Raw genomic sequence first — 21,660 nt, 5'->3', positions numbered from 1 at the left:
TTAAGCAATACAAGAACTCTGAAGCAGTTAAGATAGATCTAATTTTTATCTAGTGAAAAAAAGTGATTCTAATTAAAAGAAAAGATATAAACGTAACTTTAAAGGGGGGCAAAACCTTGGAGTAAATGTCTGCTTTCTCAGGTGGAAAAAAAGGAGTAACCATCTGGTACCTTGAAAGTAAGGTAACCACAGATGTAAAGTCAATAACCATGATCCTATTCTGGCCACAGAAAGTGGAGCCAGCTTCAGCATCCAGGGCTCAGGCACTGACTCCCACAAGCAGCTGCTGCATCTTAATGCTCAGCTTCCTCAGTCTTTAGTCCTCCATTCCAGCTGCCAATCCATTTTCTCAATCACTCAAATTGTAGGTGTTTCTGTCATTGCTGCTGCTGCTGCTGCTGCTGTTGCTGCATCCAGCTGCCCCTGCCCCAACTGAAGGCTCAGGCCAAAACTCCCAAGTCAGTGGAATTTATAATTCACCGATCTTTCCCACAGCCACACCCAGCTCAGAGCTCACAATTGCCTCGGTCCCTCCTAAGACAGAAATTCAAAGTGTTATCTGGAACTTCATTTCTCAGAGACCCTCATAGCTAGTCTTTGAAGATTTTCTCTGCCTGAAGAAATTCATTTCCAAAAGCCCTTTACATTCAAACACAGGAGATAGAGGCAGACAGATAATGATACGCAAAGACAGAGATGGAGATCAAGAGAGAAATTTGGAAGTCATCCATGAGAGATGAAAATTAAATCCAGGGGGATAGATGAAATCACCAAGAGAAAGTGGTCCAGGACAGCACCTTGAAGAACACTCAAAATTTAGAGGCTGATGAACAAACCAAGGAAATGTAAAGAATAAGACAAGTAGAAAAAGAATCAGGAGAGATCATTGTCATGGAAGAGAGTGCCCCAAAGGTAGGGGTTCAAACAGTGTCTGAGTTGCAAAGAGGTCAAGGGGAGAGAAATGACAACTGAGAAAAGGTCATTGAATTTTACAATTAAGAGAGCATGAGGAGCCTCTGAATAAGCTATTTGCACTGATGCAGGTGAAACCAGGAAATATTGTCCCTTCCCAATAGTAACGGCAGCTTCCTTTATCAGTACTCAGCCTTACCAGGCATCAGACATAAAACCTGTTTTATTTGTAGTTCAAATATTCAGAAACAAAGCTCTGATTATATGGACTGCTTGACTTTGGGAGATTTCTTCCTAATAACATTGATGTGGCTTGTGTTTGTCCGGGGTGCGGGGAGGCGGAAAGGGAGGCTAAAAGGGGGGAGGGGAACGGTTTGTTTTTCTGTCTGTCTCTGTCTCTCTTTGTCTTTTTCCGTCTCAGTCTCTGTGTGTGTCTCTCTGTCTCAGTCTCTCTATCTGTCTCTGTCCCTCTGTCTCTGTCTCTCTGTCTGTCTGTCTTTGGCATAAAACTTGAATTCAGCTGGTTATGGGCTTGTGTCTGATCATCTGGAAACAACCAAGTCTACTAATAAGCACTTTGAACATGAAACATTTACTATCAGAATATAAGTGCATTAATAGAATTTGTCTATGAGCCCAGCAGCAAGGAAATAGGGCCATTTTCTTCTTCCTTCCCCAACTTCAGCTTTGGGTCAAGAAAGTCAGCTCTAACCACTCCAACATGCTCCTACTCTAAGCCTTACCTAAATAACCTCACAGGGCCAAGTGGGAGTGGGAGAGGTGGCAATCAAGTGTAGGTAGGGTTAGAAGAATACCATCTCCCAATCATGTCATGGCTTCCTCCATGGTCTTGGCCCCCTTGCCTTGGACTCTGTGCCATTTCTACATCCTTTTTTGCTCTAGTCCTGCCTGCCCACACAATTTCTGCCCATAGCTGTAATTTCCCATGAGTCTCCCCATTTCCAGCTCCATCTTGCTCCCAAACAATCTTATCTCTAGTCCAATCAGCACCTGAGCACTGGACCCTTTTTTAAAGAAAAGTAGGTCCCCACTTTTCTCTAAATAATGCCCATATCTTAGGCTCATGGTATTCCGGAAAAGTGATTCCTTATCTATTGCCCCACAGCAAGTCCTTGGAATTGCAGGATGGTGAGTCTTTTCTCCTCTTCTCTTTATCTGTTGTGAATGCACAGTTCTTGCATCTCTAGTGAGGGTAACATAAGGGTTGTGCCTTCCCACTTGCTTTCACAGTCTTTCATCTTTCACCATGTTTCTACCATGCATCTGTCACTTTGGTTTTTTCACTACTATTTCTGCCCATTATAGTGGTTCTTCCCAATGCAATTTCTTCAGTTATGCATTACTGGTTTAATTATGGTTCCCTGCTTTTAGCACTCCTCTGCTTTCTATGCTCCAGAAATTGCACCATCTCACCAAGAAATGGTGTCAGTTCTTGAATAGCCAAATTGTGGTGGGATTATCTGAAATCCCACCTACCATATTATAGGTCTTTCATGCCGAAATGCCTCCCAGCTATTTCCTCCTTCTCCTCTTTTACAAAGCATCAACCTACAAACAAAGGGCTTGTTTGAGCACTGTGGGAACCACTTTCTCCCCACCCTGCTGGACCTAGTCTCTGTTTTCCAATACAGGAAGCATTAGGATGAATCCAACCCATTTATTTCCTCTGTCCTTCGGAACCCAGACAAGCCAATTGTTGGCCAGCACATCCCTCTAATCTTTTTTTTTTTTTTTTAGGATTCAGAAAAGTATTCAGCCTCCCTTTCTACCTCCTATGTTCCTCCAGGTGACTGAGCCAAAAATCTCCTACTAGGAGGAGGAATCGGAGACTATTCCCAGCACCTGTGAGTCAGAGTGGGGTAGCATGATCCTGCCACAAGTGTGAAGATTCATATCCCCCTAGCAGTCACAAGTTGAAGGATTAGCCTTGGCAAGGAGAAGGGTCAGCATATTGTCAGAGATTGGAACAAAAGCATGAAGGGTGGGTGAAATATGCAGAAAGGTTTTGAGTTGCAGAGCAGAGGACATAAGGAAGATTATGACAAAGGGCCTTAATTTTCTCATTAAAGTAGGAGGCCAGGTGATCTGAGGGACAGATAAGAACGCAAACCGGCTCTAGAGTTAGAGGCTCTGGGTTGAAATCCACCATCTAATGCTCACTACATGTATAACCTTGGTGGATAAGTTTAACTCCCTCATTTGTATTTGACACATCCCTCGATTACCCTCCCTCATTCACACTGGCAATTGGATCTCCAGAAGGGAGGCTACTACTACTTTCAGGATGCTGGGTATAACCTTGTGAGTTGATATCTTACTAATACTAGCCGGCAACCTCTTACTAACTTGCTTCCCTGGGCAGTTGGTGGCGCAGCAGATAAAGTACCGGAACAGAGTCCTGAGTTCAAATATAGCCTCGGACATTTACTAGCTATGTGACCTTGGGTAAGTCACTGAACCCTTTTTTAAAACCTCAGTTTCCTCATCTGTAAAATGGGGATAATAGTAATACCTACTTCCTAGGGTTGCTGTGAGAACCAAATGAGATAATAATTGTAATGCACTTAGCACAGTGCAGTGCTTGGCACATAGTAAGTGCTATATAAATATTAGTTATTATTATTCCTCTTAATGACTAATCATAGATTCAATAGTTCTTTTGCAAAGGTATTGACTAAAGAGGTATAGCAAGAACATAGTTATCAAGAATGTCTCCCACAAAAGCACACTCAGCCTACTTGGGGGAAGAGCAGGCACACATTTGGGTCTTCATGTCTGGAGGGTCCTCACAAAGTTCATTGCAGAGTGGGGTATTGCTGCTGGACAAGTTACTCTGCTGTGCAGCTGGGCTGGCTCCACTTATGGCACGATATCTCTGATCCCAGCAGGTTGCTTGACAGCTGGGCTGCCTCTTCACTAAACTCATTTTCAGTGTGGGGGAAAGAAAGAAGGAAGGAAGGAAGAAGGAAGGAAGGAAGGAAGGAAGGAAGGAAGGAAGGAAGGAAGGAAGGAAGGAAGGAAGGAAAGAAGGAAGGAAGGAAGGAAGGAAGGAAGGAAGGAAGGAAGGAAAGAGGGAAGGAAGGAAAGAGGGATGGAAGGAAGGAAGGAAGGAAGGAAGGAAGGAAGGAAGGAAGGAAGGAAGGAAGAGGGAAGGAAGAAAGGAAGGAAGGAAAGAGGGAAGGAAGGAAAGAGGGATGGAAGGAAGGAAGGAAGGAAGGAAGAAGGAAGGAAGAAGGAAGGAAAGAGGAAGGAAAAAGGAAGGAAGGAAAGATGGAAGGAAGGAAAGAGGGATGGAAGGAAGGAAGGAAGGAAGGAAGGAAGGAAGGAAGGAAGGAAGGAAGAAGGAAGGAAGGAAGGAAGGAAAGAGGAAGGAAGGAAGGAAAGAGGGAAGGAAGGAAGGAAAGAGGAAGGAAGGAAGGAAGGAAGGAAGGAAGGAAGGAAGGAAGGAAAGAAGGAAGGAAGGAAAGAAGGAAGGAAGGAAGGAAAGAAGGAAAGAAGGAAGGAAGGAAAGAGGGAAGGAAGGAAGGAAGGAAAGAAAGGAAGGAAGGAAGGGAGGGAGGGAGGGAGGGAGGAAACAAGCATTTATTAATCACTTGCTATGTGTGCCAAGCACTATGCTAGACACTAAGGATACAAATACAAGCAAAATAAAGATATTCCCTTCTCTCAAGGAGCATAGCTTCTAATAAGGAAGACAGAACACACATAAGGGAGCTGAAAAGTAGGAGCAGGTTGGGGTTTTTGAGGGAAGGTCAAGAGCAGAGACAAGGAGAAATAAAGCCCAGAAACTCAGGAATAGAGCTTGTAGGAGAATGAAGGTTGGCCAGTCTGGGTTGAGGGCAGTGAAGAATTAAAATACTTTCCCCCTCTTTGGTAGAGTCTAGGTTAGGAAATACTTTTCTAGACCGTACTTAGTCAAACTCCTCTTGGGACCTGAGGTGAAACCATTGGTTTTCCCGATATTTCTGGCAAGACACACTGACCAGACTGTTTTTAGAGGGGCTTATTACACCACACATGTCAAGAGTTCTGGCCAATGCCGCACCATAATTCCTACTTTGTAGCCTACGCATGTACATTCTGTAACCAAGTGCATAATGTACCCATTAAAAATGACCAAGAAGCAGACAGGAAGCTACAAAATTATTGGGTTTGACCACCAAACTGGCATTTGCCCAAGCATATTGGCAAACTGCTTACATGGAGATAAAATAAAGAAACCATCTGATCTGGTTTGTTATGATTTATCCCTAAAATGTTTAGTGTGAACCATTAGCCAGCTAGCAGAGACAGGGAGGGGGTGGACCCCCAAACTCAGTTGCTTACCTCCTTACTTCTTCTAAATCTGGTAATCTTTGACTGACTCTTTTCACTCTGCTTCTCCTTTATTCTAGAAGGAAAAAAAAAGCTTTCCTCAACCCTGACACTCTCTCAATCCATCATAATCTTCTCCATTGCTGTCAAAATGGAGGAAGAGTAGTTAGTTATTCCAGAAAGAAAGATCCCATGCATGACAAAATATCTACTGTAGCATTTTTTTGTGGCAGCAAAAAAAAGGGTGTGCGTGTGAGAGAGAAAATGACTGAACATGCTGTGGCATAGGGAATATAATGAGATATGAAGAATTCAGAGAAATATGGTAAGACATATAAAGTGATACAAACAAAGAGAGCCCCACCAAACCCCTAATAAACACAATGACTACAAAAGCATAAATGAAAACATCATTCAAAGGCAGCTGAACTGCGATTAATTGCAATGAAAAGTCTTGGTAATGGAAGACAGAAACTATAGTACGTTGTTCCTCGCAATGGACAGGTGGGGGGTTATGGGTGGGAAATGTAGCACACATCTTCAGACTTGAGTGCTGTCAATTGCTTATGCTTCACTGCTTGGTAATGTCACAAGGGAAGGTTCAGTGGGATAAGGTGGCAGGGGAAGTATATTGAGACATCATGATTTTTAAAAAATCAATAAAATTGGGGGGAAAGGAGAGATCATTTCCTCCTTTGAATGGATTTTCCTTCAAGACCCAACTTTGTTGATACCTCCTTCTTGAAGCCTTCCCTGATACCACCATCCTCCCCAGGTGAAAGTGATTTCTCCCTCCTCAAATATTTCTCAAACTCTATGCCTGGAGCTCTCTTTTGCCTGTCTCCCAGTATCTAATACCAGGCATTGCACATGGCAGATGCTTAATAAATGTATTGCTTTGCAGTTATTGCATATTTTTAAAAATCCTTCTAGTAGCATACAATAGGTTTTTGTTAACTAGCTAATGAGCGATAAGCATAAGGTATATTAAAAAGGGGGAGGGTTGGTGATGGATAGAGTGGTAGGAATATAATAAATAAAACACAGTCACTGGCAAGTTGAGCATAATACCAAGGTGTTCCTATGGTTATTCTGGTTGGTAATCCTGTAATTGAAGGAGCCATAACTGTGAGAGGAACATGATGATTGTGGTGTAACCTCAGAAACATTCACTGCTGTGGCTTTCCATATAATTACCGAGGCCATCTCTGGAAGCAGGAAAGCCATGTTCAGCAATGTAAGTACATAAAGATGGATCACTTGCAAAGATCCTGAATAAGGGGCTCCTTGGCATGTTTATTTGGTGCATCTGTCTATGTCACACACGTAAGCCTGGATGCACACAACTAAGGAGAGTGTCCGGGCAAGTGAATCTACCAGTGACCAAACATTCTCAATTCATATTCTCAAGAGGAAATCTCTTTCCTTCAAATGAAGCTCAGTATGTATTCAGGTTGGTAGGGTTAAGTATATTCTGATGATCTCATAAGACAGAATCAGGAGGGGTTCCTGAGTCCTCCTCCTCTACAGGAGGAAAGGGATAAGGAGAGGGACTAACTCACATTTCCATAGTGTTCTAAGGTTTATAATGCACTTTCCTTAGATAAACCTTATAGGAGTGGGTACTAATATCCCCATTTTACAGAAGCAGAAATTGAGTGACAGAGCAGTTAAGAGGCCTACCCAGAGTCACACAAGCTAGTAAGTTTGTCAGAGAGGTGGATTAGACCCAGATTATTTAACTTTAAGTTTGGTGGTTTTTCTACTGCCCCTGTGTATGTCTGTTCTACTGAAGCATCCTTGCTTGGGCTTTCAGAAACCCAGAAACAATTCCCTGGTGACAATCCCTATCAAACCCCAATTGAAAAGATATCGCTCAGAAAAATGTCTTATACAAATTAAAGACATAGTGAAATGAGCATCAGATAAATCAGAGATCCAAATTGATGATCGTATAAATTAAATTAGAGTGTATCACATCAATTCTCAAACGAGAAAATGGTGACCTATGCTCATTGGATCAAGTGGTTGGAATAATTTGGGTAAATTAAAAAATACATATTCCCAAAATTCAATGCAATTCAGTGCAATCATAGAATCCATGTAAAATGAAGGGATTAGACTAGGTTGCTTCTGAGGTTTCTTTTAGATCCAAATCTATGATGCTGCATTTAAAGCACTGTCCTAGGCACTGGGGATACAAAGACAAAAATAAATACTCCCTGCCCTCAATGAGCTTACATTCTACTGGGGCATACAACAGGTATACTAGTAAATAGGTAAAAAATTAATATAGAGTATCATGAAGTATTGGAGAAGGAAATGGCAAACCACTCTAGTATATTTGCCAAGAAAACCCCAAATGTGGCAGTGAAGAGTCTGGACAAAACTGAAAAAAATGACTGAACAACAAAAATCATAAAGAGAAAGACAGAGGCTGTTAATAACTAGGGATGGAGAAGGGTATAGGATAAGGCCCCCTATAGGAGGCATCACCTGTGTTTCCCTTTATGGAAGTTGGGGGGGGGTGAAGGTGAAGAATTACTTCATTCCAGACACACAGGATTTTAAATAAAAAACTAGCAAGGAGATTACAGCAATATATCACGAAGATCGTTCACTGTGATCAGACGGGATTTATACCAGGAATACAGGGCTGGTTCAATATTAGGAAAACTATCAGCATAATTGACCTTGTAAAAAACAATAACAACAAATCATGTGATTATCTCAATAAAAGCAGGAAAAGCCTTTGATGAAATACAATACCCATTCCTATTGAAAATGCTAGAAAACATGGGAATCAATGGAGCCTGTCTTAAAATGACAAGTAGTATCTATCTAAAACCAAGAGCGAGCATTATCTGTAATGGGGATAAACTTGAAGCCTTCCCAATAAGATCAGGAGGGAAGTAAGGATGCCCATTATCACCACTATTATCTAGAAATTCTAGCTATAGCTATAAGACAAGAAAAAGAAATTGAAAGAATAGAAACAGGCAATGAGGAAACAAAACTATCACTCCTTGCAGATGATATGATGGTATACTTAGAAAACCCTAGAGAATCAACCAAAAAACTTGTTGAAAAAATTAACAACTTCAGCAAAGTGGCAGAATATAAAATAAACCCCACATAAATCACCAGCATTTCTATATACTACCAATAAACTCAGCAGGAAAAGACGGAAAGAGAAACTCCATTTAAAATAAATGCAGACAATATAAAATATTTGGGAGTCTACCTGCCAAGACAGACCTAGAGATTATATGAACATAATTACAAAAACACTTTTCATAAAGATAAAGTCAGATCTAGGCAATTGGGAAAATATTGATTGCTCATGGGTAGGTTGAGCCAATATAATAAAGATGACATTTCTATCTAAGTTAATTTATTTACTCAGCGCCATACCAATTGAACTACCAAAGATTTTTTTTTATAGAGCTAGAAAAATTGGTAACAGAATTTATCTGGAGCAACAAAAGGTCAAGAATATCAAGGGAATCAATGAAAAAAAATGTTAAGGATGGTAGTCTAGTAGTTCCAGATTTCAAACTATATAACAAAGTAGTAATCATCAAAACAATCTGGTACTGGCTAGGAAATAGAGTAGGAAATAAGTAGAATAGATTAGATACACAATACACAGAAGTTAATTACCATAGTAATCTAGTGCTTGATAAACTTAAAGATCCAAGATTTTGGGGTAAGTCACCATTTGATAAAAATTGCTGGGAAAACTGGAAAGCAGTTTGGCAGAAACTAGGCATAGACACACATCTCACACTGCATACCAAAATCAGATTAAAAAAATTAGACATAAATGGTGATATCATAAATAAGTTAGGGTAGCATGGAAAAAGTTTACCTGTCAGATCTATGGCTAAAGGAAGAGTCTATGTCCAAATAAGAGACATAGACATTTTGATTACATGAAATTAAAAGGCTTTCACACAAGCAAAACCAATGCAGCCAAAATTAAAAGGGAAATAAATTGTCCCAAGTTTCTCCAATAAAAGCATTATTTTCAAATATATAGAGAACTTAGCCAAATTTATAAAAATGCAAGCCATTCCCCAATTGATAAATGGTCAAAGGATATGAATAGGTAGTTTCCAAAAGAACAAATCAAAGCTATCAATAGTCACATGAAAAAATGCTCTAAATTTATTACTGATTAGAGAAATGCCAATAAAACAACTCTGAGATACCACCTCACACCTATCGGATTGGCTAACATGACAGAAAAGGAAAATGACAAATGCTGGAGGGGATATGGAAAAATGGGTACAGTGATGCACTGTTGGTAGTTATGAACTAGTCCAACCATTCTGGAGAACAATTTGCAACTATGTCCAAAGGGCTACAAAGCTGTGCATATCCTTTGAACCAGCAATACCACTAGTAGGTCTGCATCCCAAAGAGATATAGAAAAAGGAAAAAGACTATTTGTGCAAAAATATTTATAGCAGATCTTGTTATGGTAGCAAAGAACTGGAAATTGAGGGGATACCCATCAATTGGGGAATGGCTGAACAAACTGTGGTATGTGATTATGATGGAATACTATTGTGCTATAAGAAGTGATGAGCCAAATGCTTTGAGAAAAACCTGTTCAGACTTATATGAACTGACAAAAGTGAAATGGACAGAACCAGGAGAACGTTGCACACAGTAACAGCAATATTGTAATGGTGATCAGCTGAGAAAGACTTAACTACTTTGACAAATATCCTGATCCAAGACAATTCTAAAGAACCCATGATGAAAAATGCAATCCACTTCCAGAGAGAGAACTTTGATTGCGGACTGAAGCATACTTTTTTACTTTCTTAATTTTTATTGTTTTATTTTGATTGTGTTTTCTTTTGCAACATGGCTAATATAATTTTTTTTTTTGCATGGCCTCATATAATCTTTAGGGGCAAGAAGAAAGGAAAGAATTTGGAACTCCAATTTTTTTAAATGACTTAATTTTTTTCACATGTAATTATGAAATATTTAACAAAACAACAATGATAATTTTAAAAGATTGTCTTTTGCCTTTCTTTATATCCCTGGAACTTAGCACAGTGCCTGGCACATAGTAGGCTTTTAATAAATGCTTATCAGGGCAGCTAGGTGGCACAGTATATAGAGCACCAGCCCTGGAGTCAGGAGGACCTAAGTTCAAATTTGGCCTCAGACACATAACACTTATTAGCTATGTGACTCTGGGCAAGTCACTTAACCCCAATTGCCTCACCAAAAAAAAAAAAAATAATAAAATAAATGCTTACCCACTGACAATTAGCTCCATTGGTTAGATATTGGTGCCTAGTGAGAACACATTTGGGAACAGCTAGACTTCATGCACATAAAACTTCTGTCTTCTGTACCTAGGCTACATACTTGGCCAGGGCCAGCTGTCTGTAAATATATGCCATTGGCAGTAGTAGATTTTAGAAGGCTTGATGCTAACCATCCCCAGTGCAAAGGGTGAGACTTAATGATGGCAAACCTGTCATCTTGGTATGAAAGAACAGTGTATGTCTTGCTATGTCCTTTTTCACACATTTCTGCTGTAGTTTATATCCCGATTTCTCCATTGGAGTGGGACTTCCCTGTGGGCAATATCCTCTCTCCCAAAGTTTCCTATGTGACAGTGACCTAAAACTCAAATAGAAACAGGAGGCTACTAAACCATATATAAGGATACGTATGGACTGCATAAAAAAACATAAATCAACATTGTCTATGTTTTATTGTATCTTTATTTTCTTAAATGCTTCCCAATTACATTTTAATCTGGTTCAGGTAAGAGTGCTGCGGACCACAATACTCACCATGTGTTTGGCACCTCTGCTGTGCAGGACTCTGCTCCTCAGATTAGATAACTTAACTGGTTGTGTGGCTTATTGATTTGTGTTACCAGGAAGAGAGGATGTGGGGTGGAAGAATCACTTCAGAAGTCTAGCTATGACAGACCCCAACCCTGGCTCTTGGGCTGGATTTGGGCCTAGTAGCCACAAAAGCAGAAGCTTTAAGGTTTATAAGTCATCTTTATCATAATAGCCTGGAGAGTCAGTTGTACGCTAAATATACGTCAGGCAACGTTTCATCGCCTCGACTGGGATGAGGCTTAATTGACATCTGTGTAACGACCTCTGAAGCAGTAGCTGGTCAGGTAGATGTTATGCCACGACCAGGAATGTCAGCTGTGAGAAGAATATTTTGCTTCCCAAAATAGTCTGTAATGAAGAGCGGCTTTCCCTTTCCCATAACCTGCTGACATCCTCCAGTTAGCCCAAGTCCAGTGGGGTCTCTCTGTTACACTGGAATGGGCTGGTTGAACAAGATGAACCTACCATTCATATCAGATAGAAGGACCCTCAACTAAGTCTTTCAGTGCATGTAGATAGAGATATCTCCCCCCCACAAGGGAAGAATGGTAAGATGATGACCCAAAGGGTCTCCAAGTATTTTGAAGTGTGTGTGGGGGGAGTGGGGGCGGAAGATAGACAGAGTCTGGGGATGACTTTAATGTGGAACGATACAAAAATCTTGGAAGAAAAATTGAACGTGTTTTGAACTGAGGTTGTATAAATGATGAGTACATTCTATGCAGCCAAATATATCATCTTTTAAAAAAAACCCAATCTTGTAAATATTTCTAGTAGACTTCTGATATTTATGTAGTGTTTTAAAGTTTGTGAAGCACTTTATACAAATGATATAGCTGAGCCTCACAACAATTCTGGGTGATATGTACAAGTATGCTTATTCCCATTTTACAGAGAAGGAAAATGAGGCACTATAGATATTATTATCACATTATTATCCCAATTTTATGGGGAAAGGAACTGAGGCTCTGAGAGGTTAAATACTTTGTCCATTATTACACAGCTGTTAAGTTGTGCTTATTAAGGCAAGATTCAAGCCCAGATAATTGTGCTTTGATGTCCAGATCTCCACCTATTATGTCACATCTATGACTGAGAGGGTGAAGTTGGGACAGAGAGATGGAAATCAGCAGTGTGACCTGAAGTTTGGGAAATATGACCCCAACAAAAGATGGCAATTACTTGTTAACCATTGGATTGACTGAATTCAATAGTGTATCTGTTAAACAAAAAAAAAGTCAAACCAAACCTGAATACTAGTTTGTGTTCAGACACACTCTGAGTGAGTGTTTCTTATTACCCTGGCTGGCCCATAGAAATTGTGCAAGAAGTAGTTTCTAGCCTGATCATCATGAAAATAAAATATATGCAAGAAAGAATGTGACATTGTGCTAATTTTGTTTCCATTCTCTACTGTTTTGGTTTATAACAGACAATAGACTCATCTCCCTGGTATTACCTGGCTTTTCTGGAACATCAGTCACAAAAGCAAAGTTTTCTTAACTGCAGGCACTTTCAACGGGTTAAATCCTTAGGAAAACCTTAGTGCCTCTATGAGGGACTAGACAATGCTCCTGAGTGTTATGCCTCTCAGAGAATTTGGCAGAAGCCATCACCTGAATTCCAGAAGGCTAGATATGCAACATGGAAATGATGAAGAAATCATTTCTGGAGGAAGAGATACTTCACCTAAATGCAGACCCACTCATCTCCCAAGATTATATAGATAGATAGATAGGTAGATAGATAGATAGATAGATAGATAGATAGATAGATAGATAGATAGATAGATGGATGGATGGATAGATGGATGAGAGACTGTATGCTCCTTGAGGGTAGGGACTTTCTTTTGCCTCTTTTTGAATCCCCAGCACTTAGCACAGTGCATGACACATAGTAGATGCTTACATGTTTATTGAAAATATAGCTGGATAGTAAATGTATGATAGAGATAGGTAATAGATAGATGAATAAATGTATGGATGATAAATGATATGAATAGATGATGGATAATAGACAGATGATAAATATAGATGATAGATAAATGATAGATAGATGATAGAGCTGGAGATACATGATACATAGATGGTAGAAGATAGATAAATAGACATGTGATAGAGATAGATGATAGAAGATCAGATAGAAAGATAGAGATCGATGACACATAAGTAGATGAATGGATGGATGATAGACAGATTAGATAGATAGATAGATAGATAGATAGATAGATAGATAGATAGATAGATGATAGATAGATAGATGGATAGATTGGTAGATTTTAAAGGCTTTTTTATTTCAAGGCCTAGCACTTAAAACAAGGAATAGACTTTTCATTTATTCACTTACCAATCACTCTCTTATTCAACAAGGTGGTATTCAGCTCATGTCTATACTACACATTGTGAAGAACAGATGAAAAGATAATCTTTAGTTATTAGTTCATGGAGCTCATAATATTGTTTAGAAAACAAAATGATTCCATATGAAAAAAATGCTCATTGATCGAGTTGAATTGAATTAAGAGCATAGGTTTAAGGACAAAAAAAGGCCTTAAATGAAAGGATCATCTACTAACCTATGGTGGTACATAATTAGACATATATTTTTAGATATGGCCAATATATCCTTTTTATGACTGTATATATACATACATACACATACATACATACATACATATTATAAGGGATGGCTTTTATTTAGTGGGGGGGGGACAAAAGAACAACTAGATAGGGGAGCAGGGAAGAAGTCATAGTTAGACTTTTTAAAAGTGTCAATGAATCATTAAAAACCTAAGCCGATGAGAGTAGAAAAAAGTTCAGAAGGTGGATGCAGATAAGCAAGGCAACCTTGGAACTACCATGTTCCACATGAAATAGTAAACAAAATAGACTATATGTAGTACAGATTCAGACTCTTATAGGCAGACCTTTTTTTTTATCTTTGTATAAGTAAATTTTCATATTTGTTGATGTTTGTCAAATTAAAAAGGAATTTTAAAAAATCATCTGGTCTCAATCTCCTCATTTTTACAGACGAAGAAACTGAAGCTTATGTAGGGTTAATTGATTTTCCCAAAGAAGGGCATGAACTAAGTTTCAGAACCCAGATTCAATCAAGGTTCTCTGAATCCAAATCCAGTATTCTTTCCACTAATAGAATTGAGTTGACTGGAATTAAATTAACATCTCTCTTTTCTCCCAACCATCCCTTATCATCTTTAGAAAGAGCTCCAGTTTTGGAGTCCAAAGATCTGGGTTTGAATTCTACTTTTGCCACTAACTAGCCATTGGACCATATCATTTAACCATTCTGAGTCTTGGTTTTATTTAATCTTAAATGGCTCCAATAATACTTTCATTACAATAATATCTTTATTACCTCCTTTACAGGGTTGTCGTGAGGATGGTGCTTTGTAAACTATAAAGTACTATAGAATGATAATAATAATTATAACAACTTACATTTACATAGTGCCCTTAAGGTTCATAAAGTATTTTATATACAATATCTCTTTTGATCTTCTCAATAACCCTGTTGGAGAGAAATAGCACAGAGATTATTATCCTTGTTTTATAGATGAATGAATGAAGGAAGGAATCAAATATTTATTAAGTGCTTTCTGTGTATAAAGCACTGCGCTAAATGCTAGGCATAAAAAGAGAAGTGTAAGGCAAGACCTTCTCTCAGGGAGCTTACATTCTAACAGGGGAGAGAACACATATGGAAGGTTTCAGCTGCAAATCGGATGGAAATGTCACATGTTTAGTTAGGGTACAGAGGCAAAGTAAATGTCAACACCTCTTCTTTAATGTCATTTCCACTGATAAAGTTCTATCAGTTTCTGATGCTGAACCATTTGACAGGACTTGGGTGGAAAGAATTTTCCTTTCTGGGTCTTCAGTAGCTGTGACTGGAGGTGCGTATCCATGGGGTTTTCTTCTCAGGTTGATGACGAAGGGCACTGGGCTGGAAACATGGCTATTTCCAAGGCTCTTGGGTTCAGGGTCCCAGGCTGTCTCTATCAGGGTTTGAGGTGAGATGGTGTGCAAGATGGTGATCAGAATTTCTGGCACATGCTGCCTTCCATTTCTCTCATGAGATACCTTGCTGCTTTAGTGAGGCTGCCTTTCCTGCTCTGTGTGTGGCAGGTGGTGGGCAATTGGTAGAAATGGCTGACCCAAACTCCACAGGAGTTGCTTTGCTGGATGATGGCTGGGCTGGAAGCAGGACTCACGGTCTGGAAGATACTGCCACTCACAGAACTGCTGTGCCTTTCTGCTTGTTGATGGCATTTGATCAGCAGCTGTTGCTGATGGTGATGAGAAAGGGGACCCTCCTCTGCAATGATTTCTTCCTTCAGTGATGGCTGTAGAGGCTGGACTGAAAGCAGGTCTGTTGGTCCAGAGGGAACTGCTATTCCCAAGGCTCTTGGGCTCAGAATCCTGAGCTACCGGATAAAGTAAATCAAGGCTAGGGAGGAAATGTGTTGCCCATAATCACACAGCTATCATCATCATCATCATCATCATCCCAATGGCCTCCCTGGGGTGGGGATAGGGATTTATTTCTTTCGAAGGAAGGTCGTAGATTTGCTATAATCTATTGCTTTTCCTTTGGCTCTCTAGACAGTTGAGGCTGGATTGAACTGGGCCATTACAGTCCTCCTCTCCCGCCTGGCCAAAACAGGCTGCTTCCCAAGTGCCAAGGGGACAACAAAATGCTGATTTTCTACATTTCTGGACCTCTACAGGATAACAGAGACACAAACAACGTCCTAACATAGTTGTCATTCTCTTCCCTAGACACACCCAAGGGCAAAGTTCCAAGTATGCCTTAGTCATGAGACCTGATGATTAAATAAGATAAACATTAAACCTTGGTATTTCACATTTCCACACTTGTGGTCTGATAGAGCCTTCTTGAGGTCACAGTAATGCCTACCAAGTTTCTCTCCCCTTTCTAAGTTCTTCTTTTGGGCAAAGCCTGGTTTAGTGGTTTTGAGCTCTGGATTTTAGAGTCAAAAGCCCTGAGATTCAAATTCCAGCTCTACTCCTTGCTAGCTCTGTGATAATTTCTCTGATTCTCAGTTTCTTCATCTATAAAATGGGAGGGCAGGAGAGAGACTGGTAGGCTAGATGCTCTCTTTGGTTCTTTCCAGCTCTAAGTCCTAAAATTCTAGGACACCCCACCCTGGGGATCCAGTCCTGCTGTTCCTCTTCTGATTAAAAGTCCCATTTGATCAGTCAATCAATAAATATTTAAGCACCTTTGATGCACCAGGCGCTATGCTAAGTGCTGGAGATACAAAAGTGACTAAAGACAGTCAGTAGAATTTAAAGCTAGAAGAGCCTTCAGTGATCTTCTAGTCTAGCCCCACCCCCAACTCCCATTTTATACAATTCAGATTACTCTGTTTTTCTAAAATAAGTAGATCTCCCGGCTTGTGCCGTTGCAGCCCCTAGGACTTGTTACTCTGGCCTGGGGCATCGTAAGGTTTCCATCTGCATACTTTACCCAAGGGATGCTCTTTGGATCTTGAGAGCAACAAAAGCTACTTTATTCAGGGCAGGAGGACACGTGGAAGTACAAGAGATAGGTATTTACAGGGATGGGAAGGAGACACAGATTCCAGTTCAGAGCTGGGAAACCTGGGCTTGCTGAGAGTTCTTGTTCCAGATGTTTCAGCCCCACTACTCACATTCCAAATATATTTAGGCTTTGCCACACCCACAAAGTCATTTCTATGGAAACATGAGGACAGGGATGTTTTTTGTAGGGGGAAGGGGAAGGGGGGAGTCTGGAAACTGGGCAGGCTACTCAGTGTTACCAAGTTTCCTGTATTCTTGACCCTGACCTTGGACAGACTTCTGGAAGCCTGGGAGGAAGACACAACAGGAAGTCAGAGGAAGAAAGATCCGATGAGGGGCTGACAGAGCCATTCTCCAATAGATCAGTGGTCAAAGGATATATAAATGGGCAATTTTCTTTCTTAAGTTTTTGCAATTAATAGCATTTTTTTTTCAGTTACATGGTAAAGGTAGTTTTCAACATTCACCTTTATAAGATTTTGAGTTCCATTATTTTTTCTCCCTTCTCTCCCCCCTCCCCAAGACAGCAACCAAATCTGATATAGGTTACACATGTACAGTCATATTAAACATATTTCCACACAAGTCATGCTGTGAAAGAAGAATCAGAACAAAAGGGAAAAACCATGAGGAAGAAAAAAAACAAAAAAAGTGAAAATAGTATGCTTCAATCTGCATTCAGACTCCGTAGTTCTTTCTCTGGATGTGGATAGCATTGTCCATCATGAGTCCCTTGGAATTGTCTTAGATCATTGTGTTGCTGAGAAGAGCTAAGCCTGTCAAAGTTGACCATCACACAATGTTGTTGTTACAGTGGACAATGTTCTCCTGATTCTGAATAGGCAATTTTCAAATGAAGAAATGCAAGCTATCAATAATCATATGAAAAAAAATAATCAAAATCACGAGTAACAAGAGAAATACAAATTAAGACTGTGAGGTTCCACTTCATATACATATAACTGGCAAAAATGACAAAAGATGTTGTTATCATTGATGAGAAAGCCGAGAAATGGAATTTTTGGAGGGTCTATGAGAGCATAAATATTTCTTAAGTGCCTACTATGTACCAGGCACTTTGCTCAGAAGTGGGGATACAAAGAAAAGCAAAAATAGCATGCTAGCCCTCAAGAAGCTCACACGCTTAATGGGGAGACAAAATGAAAAGAACTATGTATATACAAGACATGCACAGAAAAGATGAATGTAATCTGAAAGAGGGCAGGGAGATGGTGCAGTACATAGGATTCTGGGCTTGGAATCAGGAACATTTATCTTTCCTGAGTTCAAATCTAGCCTCAGACACTTACCATCTGTGTGACCATAGACAAGTCACTTAATCCTGTTTGCCTCAATTTCCTCATCTGTAAAATACGCAAACCACTCCAATATCTTTGCCAGAAAAATCCCAAAATGGTGTCACAAAGAGTCAGACATGACTGAAATGATTCAACAACAACAAAAATCTGAAAGAAGTATTAGCAGCTACAGAGTGAGGGGACTGGAAAAAGCAGGGGTGTAATGGTAAATGTTTAATAACTGGCTCCCTCCCACTCCGCACATTGCCAACAACACACTTTTGTTTAATCTGCATTATTAACATTTTCTCCATCACTTTCTCAAGTCTAGATAATCAATAAAAAATATCAATCAATCCCTGTTCCATAGCATTTTTGATTTCTGAAGTATAACTGTTCACAGTGAAAATTTAATAATCACCTCCAATAGGAGTTAGTTCCTTCTGATTCTCCTCCTACCTATCTGGCCATTCCTTCTCAGTCTCCTTTGCTGGATCCTCATCCAAATCATAGTCAGTAACCATGAGTGTCCTGCAGGGATTTGTCCTTGGCCCTCTTCTCTTCTCCCTCTATACTATTTCACTTGGTGATCTCAACAGCTTCCATGAATTCAATATTATCTCTATGCTGATGATTCTCAGATCTATTTATTTAGCCCTAACCTCTCTCCTGACTCCTATTCTTCCATCTCCAACTGCCTATTTGAGCATCTTGAATTGTATTTCCCATAACATCTTACACTTCACACACTCAAGACTGAATCCATTGTCTTTTCTTTCTGTTTCCCTCTTTCTAACTTCCCTATTATTATTATTATTATTAATATCAGTTACCACCATCCTTATGGTCACCCAGGCTCACAAGCTAGGTGTCATCCTCATTTCCCATTCTGTCTTATCTCCATATCTAAAACGTTATTGAGTCCTGTCAATTTTACCTTTACAATGTCTCTTGTATATGCCCCCTACTCTCCTTGGACATTGCTTCTACCCTGGTGTAGACCTTCATCACCTCACATCTGTGCTATTCCAATAGCATGCTGGTTGGTCTCCCTGCTTCAAATTTCTCCCCACTCCAGTCCATCTTCCATTTGAATGTTAAAATGATCTTCCCAAAGTGCATGTGACCTCCCTATCACCTCCAGAATCCAATGTAAAATACTCTGTTTGACATTCAAAGTTCTTCATAACCCAGCTCTCTCTGACCTTTGCATTCTTCTTACATCCCATTCCCCATATGTATTCTGCAGTCCATTGACACTGGCTTCCTCATGTCTGACACTTTTAGCATTTTCCCTGGCTGTCACCCATGCCTGGAATTCTCTCCCTCCTCATCTCCACCTCCTGGCTTCCTCAACTTTCTTCAACTCCCAGCTAAAATCCCATCTTTTACAAGAACCATTCCCAATCCTCCTCAATGCAAGTGCCTTACTTATGCTAATTATTTCCCATTTATCCTGTATGTGTCTTATTTATGCACAGTTGTCTCAATGTTATTGTCTCATTAGAATATGAGCTCCTTAACATCTTGTGTCTCCAGCACTTATCACAGTGCCTGGTACATAGTGAGAATTTAACAAATGCTTATTAACTGACTAATTGAAAACATGAGGTATTGTTGGTGGAGTTGTGAATTGGTCCAGCAAGTCTGAAAGGCAATTTGGAACTTTGCTCCATGACTGTACTAACCCCTTGACCCAGGGATGCCGCCACTAGGCCCACGCTCCAAAGAAGTCAAAGAAAGAGTAAAAGGATCTATATGTGCAAAAATGATTGCAGTTGCTCTCTTTATTACAGCAAAGAACTTATTTTTTCCTCAGCACAATGTCTGGGACATAGCTAAGTACTTAACAAATGCTCATTGATTGGTTGATTAAAAGGCATTGAGAAATACCATGTCATGGGATAGTTGGTCATCTTCTATCACAGTGGCCAAGATAAGCATCTACAAAAGGACTACCAGGGGGAAAATTGCAGCTCGTGAGCCAACATCTACTATGGAGAATGAACAGGTAGAGAGATTCTAGAAAGACTTCATTGAAAAGGTGAGCCTGAGGGGCAATGGTAAGAATATGTTGGAAAATAGTTCAGGAATAAGAAATAAGACAAGCCAAAGCCTTCTGTGAAGAAGTTTAAAACATATATACTGTGAACACCACGAATACTATGAAGAGTTAGGGGGAATTGACTAGGGCAAGGCACATCACAAAAAAAGGAAATTGTTTTGATTTTAATAGATAGAAAATGACTAGTTACCAACATAGGAACAATTTCTAAATCATCTACTTACAATCAAACCACCAACTTATTAGAGTAAAGATAAAATAACATCAAATTCTTTAAAAGAATAAAAATGAAAAGATATGACATGCAATTGAGGTAATGACTGATTTAAGGTCATAGATCAGCATAAGTCATGAGTCAACTGACCTATTTAAGCAAGTTTTGGGCATGAACAAATTGGAAATAGTTAGAATAACAGACATTATCCCAAGCTATTATCATTTCCTAAAGAAGTTTAACTCATGTAAATTAACTGCCATAAACAAGAAGTCAAAAGAGGCCTAAACACATCTCAGCTGTCAAACGTTTGATCTCCTTGCCAAGCAGAGAAATATGTAGCTGAGAGCAATACTGGTTTAGAATATGTGCTTACAGGTAAAATTTTATGGTGAAGAATGATAGAAAAGTGTGAACGATATTCCCTCATAAGACAGCGAGAAGCAATGGAGAGAAATGCAAATGTATAGAAAACCTGATGAGAGACTCAACTAAGTCAAGTCATCATAAGGGCATTTAAAGATGAAACTGGAAAGAGGAAGGAAGGAAAGGAGAGGAAACAAGCACTTATTAAGCACCTAGTATGTGCTAGGCACAGTGCTAAGCCCTTTACAAATATTATCTCATTTGATCTTCATAGCAACCTTGGGAGGTGGATGGTATTATTATCCTTATTTTACAGTTAAGGAAACTGAGGCAGATAGAGGTTAAGCTACTTGCCCATGGTCATGAAGCTAGTAAGAGTCTGAGAATGGATTTGAACTCAGGTCTTCCTGACTCCAGGCCCAGTACTGTATCAACTGTGCCACCTAGCTGCTCTAAGAGGAAAACAAACAGATGAAAAATGGAAAAGATCTGTTAAAATGTTGTATTTTTTTCCTCTATCAATAACAGTGGATTTAGATTTAGATTCTTACCTCAAGTTCAGCAATTGTACTGTACAAAGAAATAGAAATAGCGCTAAAAAAAACAAAAATGAGAAAAACATCTGGATTTGGCCAATTATTCATGGAGGAGGTTTGTGGAGGTAATGCAATTTTAGAGGCATTGAGGGATTAATCCAGATATGTGACCCCAAACACTCTCCTGAAATAAAGGCATCTCATTCTTTAAAATTTGTTTTTTAGAAACTAGATCTCTTTATTTAACTTAGGCTGGAAGTGCAGTGGCCACTCACAGGTCTGACCCCACTGATGATTAGCTGGGCAGCTTTGACCTGTTCTCTTTCTGACCTCGGTTGGTTGGTCCTCCTTCGGTTCTCTACTTCAAGAGGCTCACCATATTGGTGCAGGATTTAGTACACACACCTAACTGGCTTTCACTTCACTGCAACTCAGAATTCTTGAGCTCAAGCCATTCACCA

The sequence above is a fragment of the Phascolarctos cinereus genome, unplaced genomic scaffold (assembly GCF_003287225.1).
Source record: "Phascolarctos cinereus isolate Bilbo 61053 unplaced genomic scaffold, phaCin_HiC Scaffold_2;HRSCAF=192, whole genome shotgun sequence".
Taxonomy (NCBI): Eukaryota; Metazoa; Chordata; class Mammalia; order Diprotodontia; family Phascolarctidae; genus Phascolarctos; species Phascolarctos cinereus.
Note: the sequence above shows the minus strand (reverse complement) of the source record.